The following is a 22892-nucleotide window of genomic DNA, read 5'->3' on the forward strand; positions in this document are numbered from 1 at the left end:
CATATATCTATATGTTGTGTTTCTTTAAAATAAGTGTAATTTTTCCTGAATTCACTCTTGTAGAAGAGCAGTGCCACTAACTCCGATAGTAAAATCTAAGCTTTTTAAAATGGCATCTAATTTACTCAACACAATGATGTCTTAGATCAAGACAGGTCTCAGGACTCTCTTACTACAGCAGTGGAAAGAAGTGACAAAAACTGGTCCCTCTAGAGGAAGAGAAGAATCATCATTCCAAAACAAAACAAAACAATCACTGCTTCTAGGGATCTCCAAACTTTCCTTTGCTGGTATTCAATGGTGATATAATTCTTACGAAATGAAAAGAGGATTAACAGCAGATGAAGATAGGGACAATTCAAATTTGAGAAATATATTGAAACATTTTGAATTCCCAAAGAGCCTTTTTTCAGTGGCTATTGAACATTTTCAGAAGAGTGAATTGGAAGACAGTCTTCTTGCTAACAATATAGTGCCACTGCTGACAAATCTATTGAAAGACTAAACACAAAGGGTAGGATTGCTCAGTGAGACAATGGTTCTGCAAAGGCTCCTACTCTGACCAGTTTATGCCTTCAAGTCCTAGAAGTTTTGCCTCTTGAGCTTTTAGCTTTTCAGTCACATGCAGAGCACTCTTTTACCTTACGCAACTCACATGAATAACATTGCATTTCTAGGCTAAGTATCTTCCTACCCATAGTAAGATCCCCAAAACTCTCAGAGAAGACCAAATCTCGCATTCAAATTTCTTCAAGGAACTTGATGCCCATTATAGTACCATTCTTTAACCGAATCTCACTCAATATTTCCTTCCCAGGTAATTAATATCAGGCTAACTGTAAGGAAAAAAACAGCAACAACCAACCGTAAATAATTTGGGCTGAAGAAAAATATCCTGTTTATTTCCCACAACATTGTGTTACACACTTGTCAGTGGTATAGGTTTTATCTGCCACATACCTTCCCTGTCAATCTATAGTTCACTGATTTCTCCTCAATCTACTGGAGACCAAAACTGATTTAGAGAAAGTGGAGAGAATGAATTTTTTCTACCAAAGACTTGAAAAAAATAAGAATCATTTCCATTGGCAGAAGGACTCACAATAACTTCACTACTCCAATCAAATGCTGATAACTGTGATGCAACAACAGCGATGGAGTGACAACCCCACCCTGCTGTTTTGATCTTCCAACTCCGAGTTCTTTCAAGCATGGATATTCTGACTACCTGCTACACTTTTAGCCAATCTGACCGAATTACACAGAATGAGAATACAGTTTTGTCATTGTGCTGCTCAAAGAGACAAAACTATATAGGAAAGCAAATTCATACACCTATTGGAAACATGGCTAGAGAATTAACAGTCTTAGTCTTTTTCCCTACTTCTATTTATAAATCAGAAGTAACTCAGTTTAAAGGAGTAAACTGCAGTGAGAACTGTTGGGGGTCTAATATCAAAAATGTGCTGCAAATTAACATTAAGGGAAGACAAGGGGCTCACCTAGGAGTAAAATTAGTGTCCCAAATGAGAATCAATCTTAAACACTTTTGTTCACCTCACTTCTATAACCCATCTGTTTATCACAGCAGATTATCAGAAAGCAGTCTTTGATTCCTTACAATTAGATGCTTATGTCACTCCTATTATATAACTGAGGCCATAAATCATATCAGTTGTAGAATAACAATGAATTTTCTGTCTTTTCTCTCTTCCCTACAAAATGTAGAAGGCCTTAATTTAATCAAAATGATGTTGCATGGAAAAGCAGCAAAATAAACTGGAAATCTGACTTGCAGCTTGTTTCATGAAAATGTTCATGATATGGAAGTTCTAATCCTTCCTGTGACAAATGTTCACTTCTTTCCCCAAAAAGATTGTTTTTGTGTCCAATGTCTCAACAAACTCTGGAAAAATTCCTATAAAGACTTTACTGAATTGCATACTTTTCCTTCAGCAGTTATGACAAGTTCTGGAATTGCTGTTTAACACAGTGCAAAATTAAAAAAATCAAACAAAAACGTATATTTGATAGACATTAAACTATTTGGGCACAATATATTCCAAACTTGCAAGGATTTCAAGTTGATTTAAGTGATGCTACAAGCTATTCGAGACATTTACATATGGAGGCACTTTAATTCTTTGGCTTTAGAAAGTTATTAGCTGCAATTCATTGCTTGAGAAGTAGAGCAGAAGGTGAGTGAAACTGAACAACATTCTCAAAGCAAAAAAGATTCTAGAACTTTCCTATTTGTTCCTCAGTTTTCAGCATAAGAACATAGGTGTAAAAGAGTAAAAAATAAGAGCCTTGTAAGGGGATGAGAGGGGAAAAAAGTATACAAGGAAAAAATACTTGCAAGTATTTTGCGCCAGAATAGACATGGTAATTAAGACAGTAACAGACAGTAAAGTTACAGCTCTGACAAAATCCAAAAAGCCACTATTCCAATGTAGTAGTCACATCAGCCATATTTTGAGCTCATATCAATTCTGCAGCATGCACAGCTAACTGAAAAAAGTAAAAAACGTGGACAAGCCTCAACTTTTTAGCATTTAGAAATCAGATTTTCCTGTTGTGTAGGTCCATTTATGCAAACCTCATCCATGTGGACTGCATCATGGCAAAGTCAAGCAAGCAGCACAGTACCTGCTAGGAAGTTGTTCCAACACAAAACTACATGCAGCATTAAAGTTCTATCTAGTTCCATATCAGTCCAGAAAATAATTTCAACTTCTGGCCTTAATGTTGACTGACTACACTGAATCATTTTCTATTTTATAGTTTTTATTGAATCATACTTCAAGGCTGTGACTGTAACATCTCAGAACCTCTTTATAGAGAAATGATGTACTGCATTCTTGCTTTGTTTCTTGAAGTTGTTGATTTATATTTTCTCCAGATTCCTGATAAAAAAAGTTATTCAGTATATAATTAAACCATTCAGTTTCTTGCTTAGAACACAGGTGTCTGTATCTCCTTTAAAATTGAGCCATCAGCCAATTCTTATTCTGTTTAAACTGTACCATTTTAAATTTGAATCACATCTTTTTTTTTAATCAAAATGTCAAGTACTAAAAGAAATTGATTCTGATTTTCAGTGTCCCTTATCTGCTTTTCATACATCCTTACAACATTTCTTTTGTCAAGCAAGGTCTACTTTCCATTTATCCCAGCTGATTGCATTAATTAGATTATATTCCTACAGTTTGATTAATCAAGTCTCCTAAGAACCATTTAATCTCTCGCCTGAGATCAGCATCACACTGGTAAGAATACAAATATTCCTTTCACTCATTTCTTTTCCAGTATCAGAACAGCTTTAACATTATGCTGGTTTCCAAAAGTTTTTCATCATTTTTTTTTCATTTTAGGAAACTTAACAAAGCTAGTTTTTAGAACTAGAAGGCTTTTTGCAGGCTATTTCATCCCTCACAAGAGAGAAACTGCAAAACATGATGCATGCTTTGACAGCAAGGAAGGTCTCTGAACATCACCTCCAAGCATGAAGAATAAAACTAGAACCATTGTATGAATTCATAAAGGCTGAAGATAGTAGTATGGCTTAGATAGATGGGCTGAAAGCTCACTTCTGGCTCAGACTATGTAAGTATGAGCTGAAAGAACCATTATTGCCAATATACAAAATAGTTTGAAAGCAACACATTGCATTTTCACCTGACTGCAGAATAACAGTTGGTGCTACCAAGCAAAATTCACAAGCTTTTAGGATCTACTCTGTCTTTTAAGTTGCACTACATTTCCTGACCACTTTACCCAGTGCAATCACTCAGCTTCTCTGACAATATAAGCTCAATAAGTACAAGTTAGCCTTGAAATATTAAGGTATTTAAAGCATATCCCTATGTTTAAGTGTTGGATCAGCCCAATTGTTTTTTATCAAACCACTCACAAAACCATGTTACCTTACTGATGCACAATAATAGAAAGAGACTTTTTGTGACTATTTTATTGAATTAATAATGTGATGTGCCATTCTTGATACTATTTTAAAAATTCTAAATGAAATCACGTACTTCCTGTACTCTGCAATAGTAAAGAGTAATGAAACGATACAGACATTAGAAATAAATTAGTTTTCTAGGTGATGCAGTTATAAGCAAGAGAAGCTTTGGGGGTTTGGAATTAAATTTCAAAAGCACATATGCACTGTCTCATATTTCCTGAAGTAAAATGACAGACTAGACCACAAAGTAATACAAAGACCTCTCTTTTTGAAGGAGGTCAATATTATGCAGCTGGCACTGCCGCAAAGAAGAAACACTGTAAGTAATATAAGCATGAAGAAAATTACATTTCTGTTCCCGAGTAAACACCACATATTTAACTCAGTAAGAGTGTTGGGTGATGTCTGCTGATAGTTCTGACGATTCAGATACACCACAGAAGCTCCATTTCTTGAAGTATTACAGCATTGTTTTATCCTAATAAAATTAGCATGTTATTAAAAGAGGCCAAGCAATCAATATGCAGTTTTCTGCTAACTGAGCTCTTGATTAGGCTAATGATTTCGAGGCATAGGAAATAATGGAGTTAATTTCGGCATTTTGTACATTAAGAAAATTAAAAGTTGATGCTAATCATGCACAAAATAAAAGTGAAGCCAGATGCCAGATTTCTGTTTTCAAGATAAATCACTGATCTAACACTTAAATATCCACTGTAGTGTTAATTGGAGTTTTTACACCTTGAGCTCCACTCTCATTTGTGATTTGGTGACTAGCTAAGGCTAGCTAGTGCAAAAATAACACTGAAATTACACACTTAAATTCCATACTTCCTTATGTCTTTACACAAAGTAAAGCTACCTAAGGAATTTTCTCCTAGACAATTATGGCTAGAATTGTACTTTATCTTAATAGACATGTCTATTCTATCATTCTACTGCTTTTTGTACATGATGTATTCATAGTACTGAATGGTTACACTGATGCATGATAATTTACAGCCATAAAGTATCATGCAGAATTGTTATAACATTCCAGTGATAAAAGCAGTTGGATGGCATTCAGAGTAAGGAAGAATGAACACATTTAGATCATTTTTGCTTTAATATCATGAACATAAACTCTTGCTGCCATTACAGAAAATCTGCTCAGATGCAAACATTTTTTCTCTAGCTTTTCTATACCTATCATTTCTGTAAGCCGTACCATAAAGCAAGTTCACAAAAGTGTTTTTTCTACAAAATATAGATTCAACATCACCATTTCTAAAAAATACAACCATTGTATGAGAAGAATCCCCATATTGAATACTATCCTTCAGCAACAAGTTCTCCCCAAATTTTTCTAACCTGAGAAAGCCATCCACTTGACATACAACAATACAAAAGCCAAAGAATATAACTAATCAAGATCTAAAGTTTTAATTAGCAAAACTAAACTTGGGACTAAAAATAAATCCTCATGTTAAAAGGTAGATGTCAGTGACCTGCAATGTAGGTAAGTCAGAATATCTGATGTATTTGTTCCATAGGCTTCTGCAAATCTTGACTTAATAGATTATAAAACAATGAATCAGAATCATAGAATGGCTTGGCTTGGAAGGAACCTTAAAGCCAACCCACTTCCAACCCCAATGCCCAGCGCAGGGCTGCCAACCACTAAATCAAGCACTGCATCAGCTTGCCCAGGACCCCATCCAACCTGGCCCTGAATCAAGACAAATTTTCTGCAATGTGAATTGTAACTATTTGTAGTCTGCTAATTCTTTTTTTTCCTCCCCTGCATGCCTTTGGTAAGCTTAAATATGATTCACATGAAGCAAAGAAGTTTTTAATACAAAAAAGATACTGTCGTGGTGCTGGCAATCAGTCTGAACCCTGAGACACACCTTTGCTTAATGATTACTGCAGCAAATTTTTCTACTAATTCAGTGTAGTCTCTTATGTTAACTTCATCCTCTTTGATGGAACTATCACTGAGTGCCTGTATCTCAGTTGGTGCAGCAGGTGTTATGAACCATTTTCATTCATTTTGCAACATTAGTTGTTTTTTATTGTTATTTCAATTCAGTTATTATTCAGACAGTTTATTAGCCCATTGACCTAAACAAGATTGTTTTGTGAAGATCTGAAAACAGAATTTTACAAATTAATCTCCTGTGCTAGATCCTTTAAGTGTATAGCTATCCATCCTCTTCCACTACTATTTATCAGTATGAAGAGAAGTAATCAGCTCACTTTCCCCTCAGTTACATGCATTCCTCATCCTAGAAGAGGAATGAAGGAGCTGCCTTTCATTCACAGTAACAATCTCATCATGCATTAAAACTACACTCTCTAATGACTGCCATTTACTATTCCAGAAGTTACCAGGTGTGATTTTTCTGGCAAAGCGTACAGCAGCTCCTGGGATCTTAGGGCATACTATTTTTTTTGCAGTAGTTGTTGACATTAACACATATATGATACTAAGTCAGACAAATTAGAGAGCTTAAATTATGATGTTAGTCTGAACAGCTACATGGAATTATGACACAAGGTATATATCCTTGACAAATCTTCAAGTCTTAGTTTCCAACTGAATAGTCATTCCAATTTCTAGTTTTCTCCCAAAGGTGATCACCAATTAACAAAAACAAATTCATTATGTATTAGCTTTACAAAATCTAACCCAGCCACCTACCATGCTATTGCATCAAGTGAAATAATGAAAAGCAACAGTAAGACACTACAGTCTTAAACTGAAGGTTATCAGCAGACACTAGTATGTTAAGGATACCAAATTCTAGGGGCCAAAACAATTCATTATGTCACTATAACTACCAGGAAGCTAAGCCACAGTAACTGGAAATGAGGAGACAGTGACAAATAAAGATATATTAAGAGTGGGCAGATTCGATGCAGCAAGTAAAAAATACTTTAAAATTTTAAAAAAATAGGACATTACTTTCCCGAAATGTAATAGGTGTTTTTTGTTTGCTTTTTGTTGTTTTTTTTTTTGAATTAAAAATATAATCCAAACAGGCACACACAGAGTTCATGTTAATTCTTCCAATAGAGAATAACTTATAATTAAGCCAGTAATGTAATAAAGAGCAAAGCAGTTCTTGGAACCATAAACACAGCTTTTAGAAAGCACTAAAGCAAACTGAGTAAGAGCAGAAGTATACCCTTTATGATTTTAATTTTCACCTAGTCATGCTCTGCCAATGAAAATAACTGAACGGTTCCAGAAACCAGAAACATTTTCAAGGTCTAATTATATTCATCTATACATTAATAATCTTCAAAATGTTATTCAAGTAATCCTCATTCAACCTATCACCTTATTCAGTGTAAAAAAAATAGAAGCCAAAAGCCAAAACTGAATGCAAGAATATATGGCAAAATATCCTAGTCTAGACAATAGGGTTGTATTGATAACAGCTAGTATCTACTCATTTTTAGAAAGCAAGATACATTATATGGAGCATACACTATTTTAATAGAGCATGCACTATTTTAATAACAGAAGGGATTACTTTTGTGCAACAGATCAGCACTAACACAAACTGAAAGTCACAGAACTAAGCCATGGTAACAAAGAACTAGAACATCCAGAGAAATTTCAGTTTTCATGTATCGCAGATCACCTTGGCAAGGGACAGTATCAGAAAGACAGGGGAAATTTATTTAGAGGTGTACAACACGTGCTTTGTATCCAGCATATCCTATGCAATCAGTTTCTTCCGCCCCAGATTCAACTTGTGACATTCCTGGAGGCTGTATCTAGATTTTAAAACAGTTTAAGTATGTATTCTCATCCTGCCAGATCTTGTACTAAAAAACAAAGTTACTCTCAGGTCTTTAGAGACCTGAAGTTATTCATTGTGCAATGGGGCTGGGTGAACACACCTAGATGTTTATCAGACTGCCAGCTCCCCAGCAACATGGAGAGCAGCATCCCACTTCTTGCCTGGCTGCAGGATTTACCTGAGGCAATCCAGACTGGCACTACTCTCCACCATCACCACTCTTCTGCCTAGACTGGATATCTAGCCAAAGAAAGAAGTTCTAAAGGGGAACTCCACATCTGCAAAATTAGATTTTAGACGACCTCCAAAGGAGAGCACAGAGGTGCAGAAAAGACATGCTTGCATACTGTCTTCTGCATCACCAGGAGAAAAGGCCACAAAAAGCAAGTCTTTGGGGGAAATCACTCCTTATGCCTTAAAATTTATCACCAACACTTACACTAAGGATATTTAATAAGTCCACAGGAAAAAAAGGAGCATTAAAAATTAACCAGATCATTACAGACTGCCTTTGAAACACCTAGTTCAATTAAATCTTTAAAATGTAAATCTCAGCCTCTCCTGAGAAGGCGAGTCTGGCTTTAGCCTGCACTGTCAAGCAAGGATTAAGGTCTAATCTTTATTTCATGGTGAGGCTAAGTAACAGCTGCTTTTATTGACTCTCTAGCCAAAGTGGACAGAATAGACTGCAGTCTATCTGAGCAGGTATGTGGTAAAAAACCACAAAGGAATGAATGAAACAGTGGCTATACTGCTTAGACTAGCTGAGAAAGTAAATAAAATGAGGGGTAAGGGGAAAACAACAACCAAACAACCAGAGAATAAGTACAACATCCTCCTCTGAATCAGTTTCATGCAGTCTCTTCTGTAAGAGAAGAGAAAGAAAAAGGTGAAAAGAATAATGAATCGGAAGCAAATGAGATGAGAAATAACCAAAGAACTTGAAAGGAAACTTAGGAAAGACAGCTTTTATCAAAAAAAAGCCCCACTTGTATTACCCTCCCAGCGAGAAAAACACTTTGTCTGATGTTCCCATTACACAACCATATGTAGTTAGAATACCAATTCAGATCATTTCAGTTTGAGATCAGTTTACTCCAAAGTTTAAACAATTATTTGTTTCAAGATGGCTAAAAGGGTTTTCATGTCACTTACTTTATTATGCTACAATAAAGTCCCTAAGGATCTGAAGTAGAAGGCTGCTACCCTCTTTACTGATATGATTCAAATAATGCCCTTCAAAATACAGAATTTTTTTTTTAAATATGCATACATGTAAGAGGTGGTGTTTATTAATTTGTTCTTCATTTATGCTATGTACTTTAACAGATATCCAGCTGAAATAAGACACCATAGAAAAATGTGAATGATGTCTGAAGAACCTCTTCCTTTTTGCTAGTTGTTAAGGATAAGCAGCCAATAAGTGTGACCACGTTTGAGAAGACTGTAGTTTAAATATATTTTCTATAGATATTTTACTTCTATAAGCATTTTTAAAAAAACAAGCAAACAAAGAATTAGAAAAACCACACACCTCTATTCCATTCATCAGTTACTGTAATTCATCTGGTATCTTAACCTTTCCAGCTTATCATTTTCCTGCATTTTCCTATTGCTTTATACTCTGTATATTTTTTCCTTTCTTCCACATTTTTAATAAATCATTCTATAACATTCATGTATTCATGTCTTTTGGAGGTTTCTGGTTCAGGCTTACTGATCACTGATTTATCATTATTTTGTCATCCCTCCTCATCAGGAAAGCTGCAGTTCACAATTTCATTAGTAATTACATCATCTGCATTGTTGCTTCCCTACGATGATCACCTCATAAACTGCTCAAGTTTGCTGAAATCTTTTGGCACGCATTCATCCCTTTTATTTTTAAGTCAAGAATTCTGACTCTCATTCATTTTCAACTAAATTCTCACTCAGTTTTTCAGTTCAGGAAAGTTTACCATTCTGCTAGCCAGGATCAAATCAAAGCTATTTCTCTTATTTTTTTTTCAGTTACAAACATCAGATTCCTACAAGTATATTGGTGCAGCCTCTATAAACTTCAAGTCAGTCCTCTGGGTTCTGCCACTATTTCACTCAGAGATATTTCTTGTCCCTTACCTCCCCTATGGCATTTGAAGATCACTTTGCCAAAAGGAATGAGAGTTTGGCTTCACCTACCAGGTGAGACAAAGACACTTATATTTACAAGAAAGGAATCTGATGCTATGACAAGTTTTGAAAAAGAAATAAAATTAAGAACATAATATCCTAAAATTAGATGTTATGGATAATTTATAATATTCCTTTAATAAACATTTAAGTCTTTGCAGTTAAGTCTCAAAATGATGATAGTCAGGGTGGAAGTCGGAGTTGCACAGAAGGAGGAGGATCATGTCTCAAGAGTCCTGGAAAGAATCTGCAATAGACACATACTCACACAGAAAGCTAGAGATCATTCAGAGCATAACACAGAGTACATACCAGAGTTTGTCTGATACGTAACATCATATAGTTCTCACTGAATAAAAAAAGTGGGAGAGAGCAAAGAGGCAGTAGTTATCCAACAGGAAGGACAGATCTCTTTTGAAGCTGCTGGATTTCTCAGTTTCAGGTCACATCTCTACAATGGCATTGAGAGGAAATTAATATGAAGTCTGTAATACCTAGAGAATGCTTCCTTGCAACAAATTAAGTATCCTCGTACATTTCACTTTTGTGTTTTCACTGTGTTTAAGGTCTGTTATATTTTTCATTCTCAGCCCATTAAATTTATCACTACTTTCATCATACATCTTTCACTGATGCAGGCTTTAGTCTATTTTTTCCTCTGTTTTTAATACCTAAATATATCATCCTCTTGATGACTAACCAGTTCAGCATTTCTCAGTACCAGTCCTCATACTCAAACACCAGGAACTAGACTCAGTACTGCTATTTATTTGTCAGTCAATACAACTTAAGCAAATAGCCATTAACTTTGAAAACACACATTGTCAGACACCATCTTCAATCAGAAGTCTAAATTAAAAACAGTATTATACTTAAAATAGAATTTGGTACAGTTAATTCCCAGAATCGTTATTTGAAGTGTTTCTGAATTGCATGCAGGATTAGGGGTTTTACAAGCATATTTTTAACTTATGTAAAAGGAGAATGAGATCCATTATTACACCTTCTACTTACTGTCGTGAATGACCCACTCCTTGCAGAGTACCACTTCACTTCCTTCAGCATTCCATTAGTTTATTGTACTCAGCATTTATTTCTGAAGCATAATTTAAAAATCTATTTTAGAAGAATCCTACAAGGTTTAGTGGAACAATAATGGAGTATAGTCCAGATGACATCAAGATGTGAAGCATTAAAGGACATTCATCAGAAAGTATCATACAACAAGTTCTCAGTTTATTTCCTACTTTATCTAAAATCATATTCCTACAACTCTTGTAAGTAAGCAATTGTGCCTGAAAGCATTATTTACCAGTAAGGTTTCTGGTTTCCAATACATACAGGGAGGACATGAAGGAAGGTTGAGGGAACTGGGCTTGTTTAGCTTGGAGAAGAGAAGGCTCCAAGGAGACCTCATTGTGGTATTCCAATACTTGAAGGGACTGTAAAAACAGGAGGGGGTACAACTGTTTACATGCGTGGATAGTGATAGGATAAGGGGGAATGGCTTTAAACTAGGACAGGAGAGGTCTAGGTTAGATGTTAGGAGGAAGTTTTTCACTCAGAGGGTGGTGACACACTGGAACAGGTTGCCCGAGGAGGTTATGGATGCCCCACCCCAGGAGGCATTCAAGGCCAGGTTGGATGTGGCTCTGGGCAGCCTGGTCTAGTGGTTGGCAAACCTGCACTCAGCAGGCAGGTTGAAACTAGACAATCATTATAGTCTTTTCCAATCCAGGCCATTCTATGATTCTATGACATTGAAATTTAACCATACTTTTGTGCTGAAGCTTCCTTTTAAGAATTGCCAGAAAATCCCCTTGTCCACTCATTAAGGGGAACTACATTCCCTGCCTTCTTCCATCCCAGAAACCTTACCATTTCACACAAGCATCTCTACCTCACTGTGAGCAACCTCTTTTTTTAAAACCTCAATCTCATCAATATCATTTGGAAACAACATGAGCTACTTGATCATGACACTGAAAATAGAACACTTGATTACACTTCCCAAGGCCTTTATTATCATTCTCTTCTCATAGAGCATCTGGACGATATTTTCGTCATAGGGAAGGAAAATTTGGAAGGAAAATGCAATGTTTGTTAAGTCCAAAATTTAAAGTTTTAATTGTGTTTATCATTAAACTCATCAATAAAAAGTTTCCATTCCTTCATTATACTACCTCAAATTGTTAGGACACTGTGATTAAGATGAAAGTAGATATAGCATATAGAGAATTCAGACTTAAGGAACTGAAAACCAGAGCTTCTCTCAAGGCAATAGATATCTTGAGGTACTTTCAAAAATTCAGTCCCAACAAAGTATCAGCTCTTTGAAGACTCAAAATCTGCAAACTACTATTTCCGAAGTATCTAGCAGATCTTCAAGTGGAAAACATGTTTTGCAACAAGGAAATTGGCCATGACATCTTAGAAAAATCACCTGTTTTTCGTCTTCTAAGCTGGATGGTTTATTCCAGAGCAGTAGTAGGCCAAGAAAACCATAAACTCAAGCAGCAATAAAGTGAAGTAAATAAAAGCATTATACATTCCTTGAGACTTCATGGAAAACTCTGCTTACACTGGCATTGAATCTACTAATCCAGGTACTCAAATCTCTATCTCCGTAAACTTGGCTTTGTAATATCTAGAATCAGAAGAAAAATTATCATGACCATGAGCATGTATCAAGAATCTTTTACGGCAATCATCCCTGTTAGATGGCAGTTCTTGCCGCAGAAAATACTTATTCCTACATAAAGCATGTCATCTGCTGTTAAAAGAGAATTTTTATTAAATTTACACCATTACAGAAATCTGAAATTGAAAATATTAGTTAACAACAATTATTTGCAATACACCATACTAGCCTTGTCTTCACTATTCACACTATACACAAAAATCTATGCTATTTAAGATAAAAAGGGAAAGTCTGCTTCTGCAAACATTGCAGCAGGCAGACAGAAGAGGCAGATTGTTTACAGCTTGGGTTATAGCACACTGGGATAGAGGTTATGAACAAGGACTTCTGTTGACTACTTCTCAAAATTATTTAGTTACTATTTAGCTAGGCACAGAGCTCCTATAGAGAGCTTTGCTGACACCACAGTGATGCTCCAAGTGACAATAAAACAAAGTACTAGGCTACAGAAATAACAGTGGAAATACTTCGTCCTAAATAGTGTTGTACTTTGGCACACACAGCACTGATTTTACCATTGTCTATCTTCACTGATTTTAGGAGGGCTACTCATGACTAACTTGGAGCAAGACAGATAAAACCAAGTCATTCCACTGTATTCACATAGGCCACAGAACAAGACATCAATACTTACCACCCTCAGTGTCAAATGAGGAATTCAAATTTGAGAGCCAGCTGACACTCAACACCAAGTGACATCAGTCACAGTGGAAGACCCTCATTACTTTATTTGCCATCTCCTGATGTTTGGAATATTAGAAGTCTAATTCAAACCATTAATGCAAAGTACAACTGTCTTCAAGACAAAACATCAATATTGTTAAATTCCACATAGTGAAAAGTATTCTCAGCTGAATATAGCAGGAGGTGCAAAGATCTTAGAAGACGTTAAAAACAATACTCAATAAGCAGGAAGATATATTACTATACAGAAAACTTGTTTGATTGTATTCAGTGTAGCACTATGTTTGTTAGTCCTCCACTGACTGATCTTTTGAACTGATAACCTAGCATACAAGTAGTATCAGACTAATAATTTCAAGTTAAAATGGATTAGATGGCCCAGGAATAAAACATGAGATAATATTCAGAGGAAAAGGGAAAATGGAAAACCCTATAAAACCAATTATGCACCTTCCATGGCTGTACTAGATAACCCTGATCCACTGACAGAAATAACTTTTCAAGCTACGTAACTCAAGTGCTACTACTTTAAAATCTACCTAATCAATTAAGCAGAAAGATCTTCAAGCTCATTAAAAGTAAGAACTCTATCCCTTAAGAATCAAAGCTGGGTTACCCCCAACTAGTAAACAGCTTCCTGGAAAGATAAACCTCTACTGAATATCATCTTGCACTGGATGTGCTACATGAACCGTGCAGCAGAGATTTCCTTTAAAATCCACTGATTTGAACTCTCCCTCTAAATCAAGAGGAAATTAAAATAGCATGTTTAATCTGAAGTTGTTGATCTTACTTTTTTAGGCTTCCCTAGTTCCCTTCTGCCTCTGCAGACTTCATGATAACATTCTAAGTTTCACAAGGATTATTCAGTCTTTCATCAGGCCATTAAGGGCGGGGAATTAAGAGTTTTACAACCCACAGCACATTTTCATCTTCAGCAAAGATTTGGAGAAAAAAAGCAGGGAACAATCTCGTGTTAAACAAGAAGCAGTAGAACACTTCTAATATTTCTACATATTCTTATATTTTCTTTTGCAACCAGCCATCTGTTTCATTGTAATCCAGCTGCATAAAGCACAGCTGTAGTCAGAAGACTGGTCCTGGAAAAGATAAGGCCTACAGGCCTATGATACAGATACAAAAACTGTAGACAAGCAATGAGGACAAGAAGTTGCCTGCCATATGTTGAAAAGAACCTTTATTTAGAAGGGATTTGGAGATAGGCAGCTTTTATGATTGCTCATGATTTTTAATCAGTAAATTCAACCTTTGATATTTCCTACATATAATTTTGATATTTTGTTCTGGTAAATATTTGCATCTCAGATTTATGAGAAAGTTAATGAGACTGATACGAAACAGCCTTCGGGATGTCTGAATACTATAGCATACAGCTAGAAATTTGGAGATTTCACAAGAAAAAATATGGTACCCTACCTCAAGGGAAAAGAAAAAAGGCAACCAAACTGTTAATTTTAGGCAAAAACAAAACACCCAGACAGAAACAAAACTCAGAGAGAAGGCTGCCCTTCTTTAGCAAAACCATAATCAGACACAGTCCAATGCAAGGACTGTGCTCAACAAGATGAACACTGTCAAAACAAAAAAAAAATCACAGAATCATAGGGGTTGGAAGGGACCCCTGGAGATCAAGTTCAACCTCCATGCTTAAGCAGGCTCCCTACTGCAGGTTACACAATAAAGTGCCCAGTCAGGTTTCAAATATCTCAAGAGAAGAAGATTCCACATACTGCTCTGGGCAGCCTGTTCCAGCACTCTAACATTCAAAGTACAGAAGTTTTTCCTCATGTTCATATGGAACTTCTTACGTTCCAGTTTGTGCCCATTGAGCTCTATTCTGACACTGGGCACAACTGAAAAGAGCCTTGTTCCATCCATTAAGTATAGGTAAGATTTCCCCTCAGTCTTTTCTTCTCCAGGCTGAACAGCCCCAGCTCTCTTCGCCTTTCTGGACACAGTACTCCAGATCTGGCCTCACCAAGGCAGATAAGAGGGTGAGGATAACCTCCTCTAACTGTCCAGCCACGTTCTTTTTAATGCACCCCAGGATACCATCAGCTTTCTCACAAGATAGTGTGAGCCTCAGCAGAACACGGTGCTTTACTTCCTCACCACCACCATCCTTTTTTTCCCCCCTCTCCTCCACTACTGAATGCCTATCAGCAACCAGTGCCTTTTCCATGCTACTCTTGCAAGTAGCGTTTATCATAAGATTCATCTATTGCTGAATTTTAACTATCCTGACCAAATACAACCAGTAATGGCAGCAGAGTATAGCCTGAAGGTTCCACCTCCTGGCAACAGGCTGTCAGGCCTGTATATCCCATTAAATTCCAAAGTCCGGGCTTCTAACACTCAGACCATACATTTAGTTGGACTTCTGACTTCTGATGATTTCAAATTCTCAGAACATGCTGTTGAAAATTCTAAGCACAGATATATAAGTGAGATAAACAAGTGACATTTGTAGCTCTAATAGGTACAGCACCCAGAAAAAGTCCCATCAAGGGATGACGTACTTCTTTCGCTAATATTCAAGTCAGTCTTCCTACTCTAAAGAGTTTGTAACACATATTTAAACAGGAAAATCTGAGCCGTTGCATATTTCTAGATAGGTACATCTATTATTCTTTTAAATCATTATAGATAAAGACTTTAAATACCTATATATAGATACTGTAGTATGAACTGCTACATGCTAAAACCGTATGGCCTTCTCTACTTAAAATGCATAAATGTATGCATTTATAAATAAATACATAAATCCATTTTCAAGTACAAGATCATTCTCTAAACTGCATTTTGAGTAAATCTCTTCATAGATTTTCTTAGGATTCAGAATGCAATGGCAGTAGTGATTAAGAAATAGATTCACTAGGCAAGAAAAACATTATTTTAGATTGTCAAGAAGGCAGCATATATTACATTAATAAATTAAAAATAAATACATTCTGTTTTACTCCTGGAATAAACTTAGCTGATCCTCGCTACTTAGAATTAACTTGCTTATTCTTTCGAGGCAAGAAGTTCCTGAAATAGGATTTCCACTGTAAAAACAATTTCAATTGAACAGTTTACTGAATTTCACTCAAAGAAAAAAATGTTTGTACTTTGAGGCAAAGTAAAATATGCAAGTAAACATAATTCTTTATCTAGGATATTAAAGCAATATATTTTGACATATACTTTTATTTCCTTTTATATACACCGTAGAAGAGTACATAACATTTAAAAATGTTTCAGTGTGTAATACACCAAGAAAACTCCATTCAGTAACTTAAAAGCAATTCTCGCATTCACTTAGCAATGGCTATTCTGTTTACAGTGCTGTTCTAGTAATTAAGAATATTAGTTTTAAGGTGCTACAGACTAAATTTACTCAATTTATGAGACTGTATTGGATAAAATATACATTCTTCATTTTACTTCTAAAAGGGTCCATTAGTGAGCCTGTTTGAAAGCTGAGTACAGCTGGGGTTTTCTTGCCCCTTGTAATATCAATATTTTAATAATGATAACTTTAAAAGCACATTATTTTGCTATGTATCACTTATAAAGTACTAAGGCTTAAGTTGTAGATTAAATGCCACAGGTACCAATTAGGTAATTTCAGGTTTCTTTCAGTATTCTCAGATGAATTCTATTTGATTCTTGCAATTGGTCACTGGTTAAGCATCTCTTCTACTGTATGTAAGGTTTTAGGTCTGTCCATCGTTAGGTGGGCTCTTACTCATCTATATTGATTAACAGTCCAGTAAATAGCGGTCACAATAATTTAGCTTAAATCTTATGGCTGTATTTTTCCTGCATTCGCATTTTATACCTCAGTAGTCTATCATTTCCCACTCTGGTAGTATCCTCATGACTTAAGCAAGTTTGCTGGGGGAGTTTGTGCTCATAAGAACTTGCTGCTCATCTCTCTTCTCATTTGACTTAAACAAAATACAAACAATAATATTCCTGAGCTTTTGTGCTTTTTTCTCTATCTAGATACACTGTTTTTGAGAGAAAAACTTGTATTCTACTTCCGACAGGAACCTGCTTAGGACTCCTTAAACTTTTTTTTCCTCCATCATTCTCTTAAAAATCATCAGGATCATTAAGGTTGGGGAAAAAACCTCTAAGATTACAAAGTCCAACTATCTACCTACCACCACCAACATGCCTGCTAAACCATGTCCTTAAGTACCACATCTCCAAGTTTCTTGAACACCTCCAGGGATGGTGACCACAACACCTCCCTGGGCTGCCTGTTCTAATGCCCAACCACTCTTTAGGAGAAGTTTTTCCTAACATCCAACCGTAACTTTCCCTGGTGCAACATGAGGCCATTACCCCTCATCCTGTTGCTGTTACCTGGGAGTTCACATCTCTATCAATCTGCAAATCCCTACCTTGACCTAACCACATAAGGAAAGACTATTTTGGATTCTTGATAACACAGATTATTAAAAGACAAAGACATTTCAGTTAAGCAGATTGCTGTCAGACAATTCCAACAGTTCTGATTCTTCTCATTCTACTTTACATTGCAGGAATGTATTCAGGAAGATAATGCTTTAATATAGCCAGGGCTTGGGAAGGAGAAAAAAGTAGAAGAAGGAAATAAAATATAACTGTTATTTGAAAAATAAAATAAGCGTATGCTAAAAAAGGTAAAACAACTGTTTTATTTAATAACCAAAGATCAAGATTTGGCATGGTTTTTGATGGCACTGATCATCAGCTGCCACTAACTTCCCCATTGTTTACCACTTAAATGAAAAAAGGCTGAATTTTGCATTATGACTTACCTGCAATCACTGAGCCAATCTCACTGAAATGTATGTCTACTTCCTCTGCTTTCTGTTGTGGAACCTGAGTCCTGCATGTTGCAAGATCTTCAGGACAGAAGGTATATGTGATTTCTTACTCTGTAAAGAAAAAATATGTATTCAAAGAATGTATAGGAAGAATGTAAAGACATCACTGACTTCACACTGATTTAAAAACTATTTGAAAACAAGATGGATTTTAATGGATGCTCAGTATTACAATGTGAAATTAATACATCAGCCTTGGATAAATACATTCCTTCATCAAATACACTCCCTTGACACAGATCAAAGCAGGTATATATTTAACGACCTATTTCCAAGAAAATTGAATAGGTCAGATATGATGTGCTAATGTGCTACTTCAGGATGTGTGGTAATAGAATGCCGAAGAACAAGCTGCAAGCTGTTTGTTACTTAAGATACTCAAAGAATTAATTTTATGCTGGCATATACTGTAATTAGAAATAGCTCTGTGCATCATGATTAAACTAGTAGCTATGGAAACCAAGGCACACTAGAATAAATGTAGAAGAGAATATGGAATATACCAATCACAGAACTTCTCTAATCTGTTTATTTTTCACCTTTGTCATAATGTAAACTGGAATGCTAAGGGTAGATATTACTTTGTTTTTTCTTAACCTTTTCATGTTTGGAAAGAATACTGCTTCTTATCAAACACAGATTCTGTTTTCATATTAGAATTTCTTAGCTCACACAGCCTTGGGTGTTAAAAGCACATAATTTTAATGATCCATTTTGTGTTAACTAATTGTATATGGTTATCTCTTTATAAAATAAGAGATCTGTAGTTTCAAGAAAATAAATCTCCATTGTGCTCCAGCTACTTAGCAATTTTGGTAGCTGTCTGCTGATTTTTCTCCAGTTTACCAATCTCCTTGCGGAAACAGGAGAATCTTGCTATACTAGCTACAATTACTGTGGCCGCTAGGGAGGGAGATAGCTTTCATTACGCAATACTGGTTCATATTTACTACCACCGTTCTCCAGGGCTCTCAGATTCTTTTCTACAGTGTTCCTTAGGCAGTTGCTCACCAGCTTGTGCCATTGCATGAGTTTATTCCAGCCTGGATACAGGACTTTGCATGTGCCTTTATCAGATTTCACCAAATACATTTTGACTCACTCCTACAGCTAGTCAAGGTCCCTCTGAATAGTAGCCTTGCACACAGTCCAGGGTATAGACTACCTCTCTTCTCCACCCATTTCACTGTCATTGGGTCACTGTCACTGGGTATCTTCCATCCCATCATCAATGTCAAAGATAAAAATGCTAAGCAATATTTGCAGCAGTAGCAAACCCTGAAGAACATCACTTGTAACCAGCTGTAAATTACACTTCAAGCTATTAACCTCTGCTCTTTAAGACATACAGCACAGTGGCTTTCTCAACCATCTTGTGGCCTCCAGCCTGTCTCTCTCCAATTTGGCTACAGAAGTGCTACAAGAAACCGTGTCAAAATACCTGATTAAGTCAAGGTAAACTTCATACACAGTTCTCCCTTTGTCCACAGTGCCAGCTCCTTCATCACAGAATGTAATCAGGTTAGTCAGGCATGATTTGTTCTTGGTAATCCATGCTGGCTGTTCTCAATTACCTTGTTTACCTCCTTGTGCCTGAGAATGGCTTCCAGGAAGATTTATTCCATAATCTTCCCGGGAATTGAGGTTGGTTTTCACATTGTTCCCCAGGTTTTCTTCCCAACCTTTTTGAAGGTGAGTATGCTATTTACTTCAACCATTTGCTAGAGACCTCTCATAGTGACCACATGCTTTCAGAAAAAATAGGAAATAGCCTCTCACAGGATAAAGAAATCACAACTAGCTAGAATACCTGTAAAAATTTTAGCAGCTTGGTTATCAAAAGTAAGAACTCCTAAACATAAATGTCAGTAGCAAAATATTCACTTTTTTCTACACAAGTATCTGTCCCTTCATTCATTCTTGTTTTTGTCATCCTATCATTCCCCACAATAACTTCAATGATTGCCTGGGCCGTCTCATTTGCTACCAAAGAATATCTGACAGTTCTCTGACCAGTTTCACTATTAGCAACAAGTTTCTCAACAGAAGTCAAAGAACATGCCACAAAAAGGGGTTTTTGTCATACTGCAAAGCATTTATCTTTTCAGAGGTAACTGAAGTGCTGCATATTCCACAAGCAATGTTATGGAACCACTCTTCTCCACCACACTCACTCTCACTTGCTACTTGTAAGATAGGTTATTTTTTAACAGATAAATGATTTCTGGAAGTTTGTTGAGCTACTGCTTACTCACCTTAACATCATCTGAAGCAACTGCTGCACTGCTTCACACATTTAGAAAACAGAAACAGTAATCTACCAGAACTAAATAAAAAATTACCTTGGCAAGAATCAGGGTACGTTGGCATAATGCCACTGGCACCTGCTATCAGTCAGTAGTACTTGCCTGTTCTGGACCACAACAGCCAGCATCAACAGTGAGGTTTGAGCACTCATACCTTGGCTCTGCCTCTACTGAGCACAGCTCTAATACTGCATAGTGGCAGTTTAAAATGTGCTCCTATACTGGATTATCACTCTATATGCATAGTATGATGACTGATAATAGAAATATGTACATATTGATAGAACTATGCTCAAGTTCAAAGCACTACACAAATCATCTTTGCGTTTTTTAGATCTGTTTCTACCAAACATATGAAATGCTAATGTATGCTCTGTAACTTCCAGTGCATGCTGACTGGCAGCAGCAGCAGCTGATCTCCATGAGAGAAATCATTTCATGTAGACTGAGAAGCACAGAATACAGCATGAGTAGTTTGTTCTTGAAACTGGAAATAGCTCAGATGTGACAACAATAACGCATTTGCATCTCCTTCATTACAAGGAAAGGATTTCAGAAGTTGAAGTACAAGCATGAGAACATTTAAGCTGTTCTTTTTAGGGTTCTGCTCTTGGAAATGACAGCTACAGTACCTTAAACTACCACAACTAAAAGGAGTTTCTATTTCTGGCAGCTACACCAAATTGCATTATTAAATTAATGATTTTCAAGCACACAGATACAGATATTATTTGCTAGTTGATGAAAAGAAATAGTTGAGTACTTGAGGTTCTCTACATGCTTCATGTTGAAGAACTACAAATACTCCCATTAGAAAAAAAATCACATGACAATAAATTCTTGAATGAATGAACTTGTGTTTTTCCTCTGAGTATGGCTGATTCTGTATTTAAAATAGAATCACTGATAGGCTTCGTAAGAACAACATTGCAATTATAGTTGCTTAGATTTTCCTGATGACAATATAATTTATTTTTTCTGCAGAACACAATCTGAGAAAAATTCATGTCTTCTAGAAGATGTTAAGAAAACAACTCATCTCACAGACTACACTTAAAAGAAAAAGTAATTCCCATAGAAGTGGCTTGGAAAGTTGGATGTTATTTTATTTTATTGTGGAATTGAAGATAAACCCACTTCAAGATTTTCAACAATATGCATGTCTAGGAATAAATAACAAAGTTGAGCGCTAAGCTGCCGGTCTGTGAAAACTGTGACTCTTCCACAACTGAAGAAAGAGAAGTCACCCACTAATACTAATTTAATGGACTGTTATTTGGTATTTTCTTCACAAAACTGGGGTTTGATGGCTCTGATGAACAGGAAAGTAGATTTTTTTTTTTACTCTGTCTCCCTGTACAGGTATATGTATGAACTAGTCCTTGGTAGCATAACAGACTACAGTCTCCAAACTCCAGCTTACAACACAGCATTTCTAAATAACGTGGAATTAGTAGAACCTTGATTGAAAAACTGGTCATTAACATTACAAGCACTCTTCACTCGTTTGTCAGAACTTTGTATTTTTACCCAAGTTGATGATCACATTGTAATCAGCACCATGGTCTCACATTATGTCACAGTTAAGAAGGATGTGGCATACATTTCCCTTTTTTTTCTTAGGCCATCTATCACACTGTAAAGTTTTCCTAAGCCTGTATATAAATCTGCCATCCGAAAGACCAAGGGAAAAGAGAAATCCATCCTTGAGGTTTTTGGAGAGACTGAGATTGAGAATCTGAAGCACTTGAAAAGACTTGCTGGAAATGAAGCTGAATAGAAGAACCACATAAGATGACCTTAGTATCAAGACAAAAGACCTTGTCTTATCAAGACATAATCCATTTCACAATATTTGGACTATTTGAATAACCAAGTGTCATGGTTTTATGATTTTCGGTTACTGGTACTCCACATCATAACATTATGTAGTGAATGTACCTGGTTCTCAGAAGAGAAGGACTACTACAGTCCCCACGGTACTTTTCTCCTCTGTTACCGTTTTCCAGCCGGAGGGAAAAGATAAAAGCTCGCAGTATAAAACTTGCAGATCACGAGACCTCATACCTTTTTCCACCGTCTCTCGTCTTGGCAGCACCTCGCTCTCCAGCTGTCTTATCGTCGGTAGTAGAGTAAGGCCTACCTTGATTTTGGGACATTCTCTCTCTCTCTGTATTGGATTTATCAGCTTAAATTGTAATTATATTGTATTATAGTGTGTTGTTTTGCATTCCGATATCTTATTTAGTAAATTAGTTTGTTTCTCCTCAGATTGTTGCTGCTGTTCTTTGCTCTCAGGGCCATCTCCCTACGCTTTTCCCCTTTCCTCTTTTCCCGGGACGTGGGCCCTTGGGTCCCCCGTCCCCTTTGTCACGGAATCGGGCCTAA

General features: G+C 36.4%; 1 long non-coding RNA gene across 1 annotated transcript in view; it reads right to left on the reverse strand.

Annotated features, from left to right (window-relative positions):
* The window catches only part of LOC110398502, a 28654-nt gene extending 8877 nt beyond the window's left edge, over positions 1–19777 (reverse strand). Inside the window, exons 1-2 of the long non-coding RNA XR_002438423.1 lie at positions 19640–19777; positions 18130–18249 (exon numbers count right to left, since the gene is read on the reverse strand). This is a non-coding gene — a long non-coding RNA (uncharacterized LOC110398502). The remainder of the gene's footprint in view (positions 1–18129; positions 18250–19639) is intronic.

The sequence above is a fragment of the Numida meleagris genome, chromosome 4 (genome assembly GCF_002078875.1).
Source record: "Numida meleagris isolate 19003 breed g44 Domestic line chromosome 4, NumMel1.0, whole genome shotgun sequence".
Lineage (NCBI taxonomy): Eukaryota > Metazoa > Chordata > Aves > Galliformes > Numididae > Numida > Numida meleagris.